Source organism: Bos indicus, chromosome 14, assembly GCF_029378745.1.
Source record: "Bos indicus isolate NIAB-ARS_2022 breed Sahiwal x Tharparkar chromosome 14, NIAB-ARS_B.indTharparkar_mat_pri_1.0, whole genome shotgun sequence".
Classification (NCBI taxonomy): domain Eukaryota; kingdom Metazoa; phylum Chordata; class Mammalia; order Artiodactyla; family Bovidae; genus Bos; species Bos indicus.
In genome coordinates this window covers 77,025,176-77,029,832 of record NC_091773.1, presented here as the reverse complement: position 1 = coordinate 77,029,832, position 4,657 = coordinate 77,025,176, and the positions used below count along the sequence as shown (strand labels likewise).

Here is a 4,657-nt window from a genome sequence, read left to right as displayed (position 1 = left end):
GGACTACTGGTGGAGGCGGGGGTGGAGCTGAGTACTTTCCACCTGTGTTTTTCTTTTTGTGTAAGGGAAGTGTCATTTCCATTACACTCCTGGCATCTTTGACTTAATTTTATGAGTTTTGGAAGAAAAACTGGACAAGTGGAGTCTGACCCTCTCCCTTCCCTCCTTTTTCTCTTGGGGATAAGCTGGCCTGCGAGTCACACATTCTGCTCAGCAACTCCTTACTGGAAGCATTATAGAGTCAATCTTTGCCCCTAAGTAGGGAGGCTGCCCAAGTTTTGCACTGCCCACGCCTTGGGCTTGGTTATATGAATTAACTGCACTGCTGAGATTCCTGAGGCAGAATCATAAAATGAAAAATTGCTGATGACTATTGCTGTCAAGCATTGGAAAAGCAGTGTGGGTGTGTGAAAGCTGTGCTGTTCTGTAACAAAGTATCCATCAGTCAACCTTTTTATGGAATTGTGCAAGAAAGTCAGACGTGGGGACTGATCATGAGAAAGAAGTGATGAGTTTTGCTGGAAATAAGCTGAAATTGAGATACAGTGAGAAATCCAGCAACTGAGAGAGAGATGAAAAAAGTTAGTATAAGATTTGGGGTCATGGGCATGATTGATATTGGACTCTAGGGTCAGGTGAAAACAACTTAGAAAAGAAAGGGCATAAGGATGCATTGAGAATTACCCTTAAGCAATACAGACAACTTTGGAAAAGGAGGAGAAAAAAGCATCAGTGAAGCACTTCTAGACCATTTACACAGGAGGAAATTGTAATGTTTCCAATAAAAAAAGATGATGGGCGGTAGGGCATGTTTCCAGAAGGAGAGATCGCTGAATACTGTGAGACTGGCAAACAGAATGGATTGAAAATCTATCATTAGGTTCAACACCACGTGGTAAAGTTTTAAGAAAAATGTTGTCAGGGTCATGCTGACATTTTCTTCTTCGTGTTTTGAGATACCAGAAGGTACTTGAAGACAAAGGAAATGCAACCTAAGGAGAGTTTCCTAGAAGTTAATGGAAGTGTTAGAACACAGTTTATGTCTCTAATTTTTAATTATTTTTAACAAACCTTCAGAGAAACTGTTCTGAGTAATCATTTTTAGGGAATTGTGCAAGAAAGTCAGATGTGTAGATGTCCACATTCCACGTTAGATGTATACATTCTCTTTGTGTTCACTCTTTGCGACCCCATGGACTGTAGCCTACCAGGCTCCTCCCTCCATGGGATTCTCCAGGTAAGAGTACTGGAGTGGGTTGCCATTTCCTTCTCCAGGGAATCTTCCCAACCCAGGGATTGAACCTGGGTCTCCTACATTCCAGGCAGACGCTTTAACCTCTGAGCCACCAGGGAAGCCCTAGTTTACCTGAATAGTCCAGTTTGTGCCTCTTGTCCTGGTGTAATTATCGGTGGCACTTATTCCTCTCAGAAGCATTCTTGGGCTAACGATTAATCATATAGTTCCCCTACTCTTACCTCTGAGTTTCTCTACATTATATTCCAGCGTAAGATTCCTCAGTGCTACATTCTGCCCGACAAATGTAGTTGTCATGGTATTTAAAATCAGTCACAATAAAATAAGTACTATGTATTGGTCAAAATGTGTGCACTTGTAAGAATATTAGAGCTTACTGATTGAGAATCACTGTTCAAGAAAAGTATAAATAAAGGCAGGAGATAGAATGGCAATAGAAATCACAAAGAGGTGACAGTGGCTGGAAACTAATTTAGGACTGCTGCTGCTGCTGCTGCTAAGTCGCTTCAGTTGTGTCCAACTCTGTAGGACCCCATAGACGGCAGCCCACCAGGCTCCCCCGTCCCTGGGATTCTCCAGGCAAGAACACTGGAGTGGGTTGCCATTTCCTTCTCCAATGCATAAAAGTGAAAAGTGAAAGTGAAGTCTAGGAGACCCTAAAACCGAGGCTCACAAAGGAGCCTAAAACCAAAATGCTGACTACCTAAGTTTAAAGAGAAACTTTACAATGGATCACTTTCAAATTCCCTTCTTTAAAAAACATCACCGCAGGTAATAGGTAATACTCACAAACATCACGTTTATTATGTCCATTCCGGCTCAGAAGTGCACTGTGACTCTGTTACTTACACAGCCTTAGCAGGACTTGCCAGGCTGGCAGCAGTCAGCTTCAGTCTCCTTTTCTGAATACATCTGCCCCTCATTTAAGCAGTTTGGGCTCCTTTCCCGTATTCATTACCATCACTTGGCTGCATTGCAACAAGGTTTCCTAGCTTCTCTTTGCCTCTTCAGCTTAAAATTTCTGCTCCAAGTAATATTTCTCTGCTCTCCTGACTGTGAATCACCTGCAGGATTCCAAATCTGGCTGGTCATCTGGGAGAAATGGAAAATGTTCAAAATAAATGTTCCCAAGCACCATCCTAGACTTTGAGGGTCAATTCGTTGGGAATGGAGTCCAGAAATCTGTGCTTTCTAGGTCAGCCTCGTGTACAGGATTCAAACCACACACTGGCACTTGAGCTCTGCTCCACTATTATTTCTCTTTTATATGTGCTTCCAGGTCACCGTGTTGCTAAATGCAGGGGTCAATTATGAGTCCTCATCTCTCCTTGACCTTTAAGTTGCATTTGACTGAGTTCGCACTTTGAGATCTCTCTCTCTCCCTCTCTGTCAGAGCAATTTCTACATTTTGCTTTATTCCTATTTTGATTTTCCTGCTACCTCACAGATTATTCTTTCTCATTCACTTTTGCTGCTTTCTCCAATTCTCCACACCTCTAAACTTGAAAGAGATCCCAGGCTCACCCATTGGATCCTTCCTCTTTTATACAAAAAATTTATTCCCTAGATGATTTCATCCAGTTGCATTACTTTAAACGCCATCTCTATGCTGCTGCTGCTGCTGCCGCCAAGTCGCTTCAGTCGTGTCCGACTCTGTGTGACCCCATGGACTGCAGCCTACCAGGCTTCTCCGTCCATGGGATTCTCCAGGCAAGAACACTGGAGTGGGTTGCCATTTCCTTCTCCAATTCATGAAAGTGGAAAGTGAAAGTGAAGTCACTCAGTCATGTCTGACTCTTGCTGTCTCTATGCTGACAATTGCCAAATTTGTATCTCCAGCTTAGACTCCTTCCCTGAACTCCCAGCTCCTGTGTCCATGACCACCTGGCTGTCTAACAGGCAGCCCGAACCTAACATCACTAAGATGCCAACGTCTCAGTGTACTTCATCTCACGCTTCGCTCAACCTGAAAGTTCCAGAGGAGTCTTCGGCATTTCTCTTTTCCACAATTAATCCACCAAAAACCTCCTTTCGGATGCACTTTCGAAGCGTACCCAGAAACTGATCACTTCTTACCCATCCTAACTCTATTCCAAGACACATCATCTCTCATCTGGATTATTTCTGCAGCCTCCTAAATGGTTTGCCTGCTTCCACCTTCTCCCCTCTCTCTCATCACTACACAGCAGCCAAAGTAATACTGTTAAAATGGAAGCCAAAAAATTCCCTGGTGGTCCAGTGGCTAGGACTGCAGATTTTCACTGCCAAAGGCCCAGGTTCCATTCCTGGTCAGGGAGCTGAGATCTGGTAAGCTATGCGGTAAGGCTAAAGAATAAAATTAAAAACTAAACTAAACAAACACAAAGCCCTTAATGACTTTCTGTCTCAGAGTGAGAGCCTGAGCTGTTCTAAGAGCAAGCAGGACCCTCATGACCTGGTTCTCCATTCCTCCTGTGATCACATCTCCTGCGCCTCCTCCACCCTGTTCAGCCACCCGCCTCCAACTCTTCCTCCAATGTGCCAGGCACACTTTTTGCTTAGACGCCCAGCACTTGCTGATTCCTCTGTCTGGATGCTCATTTCCTAGGTTTCCACAGGACTCACTTCCTCACTTCCTAGAATCTTTACATAAAGCACATTTTCTCAGTGAGACCTTCCCTGACCACCCTGTCTACTGTTTCAGCTCCCTTCTCCCACCCTTCATTTCTCAACATTGCATCTTATCCTTAGCATGTATCCCTCATCCTTCTCTAATTTGTCTGCAATTTACTTATACTGATCACGTTCCCCACCCCCGCCCTGCCACTAGCCAACTAGAAACTAATCTAGAGTGTGGAATGTGGCGGGCACTCAACGTCCATTGAATGAATTAATGTGTATGTGGCTTATTTCAGGGCTTCCCAGGTGGTGCTAGTGGTAAACAATCCCCCTGCCAGTGCAGGCGATGTGAGAGACATGGGTTTGATCCCTGGGTCGGGAAGATCCCCTGGAGAAGGGCGTGGCAACCCGCTCCGGTATTCTTGCCTGGAGAATCCCATGGACAGAGGAGTCTGAAGGGTTACAGTCCATGGGGTCACGAAGAGTTGACATGATTGAAGCACCTTGGCATGCACGCACGCATGCCTTATTTCTCTAATACTTCAGCCCACCATAATATCTGATATATAGAAGAATCTCAGAAAATATCTGTGTGTTCTTGTTTGTTTTTTCTTTAAACAATTGAATAAAGCAGAGTTGTTTTTGTCTTCTCAACTTTTTTAGGAACCGATACTTCATATCTTCAAGACTGTCTTTCCTGGCAATGGTGGGCCACAGCAATGAAGGATTTTTCAGGGAAGAAAATCTGGGTGACAAAAATATCAGTGCAACTTTACAGGAATTTCCTGAGATAATTCTCATTTA

General features: G+C 44.0%; 1 non-coding gene across 1 annotated transcript; it reads right to left on the bottom strand.

Moving 5' to 3' along the window:
- Nucleotides 1-1,281: 1,281 nt before the first annotated feature.
- TRNAS-GGA (transfer RNA serine (anticodon GGA)) lies at nt 1,282-1,353 on the bottom strand. Its single transcript has one exon. It is a non-coding gene; the product is annotated as a tRNA-Ser (tRNA).
- Between the last annotated feature and the right edge of the window lie 3,304 nt (nt 1,354-4,657).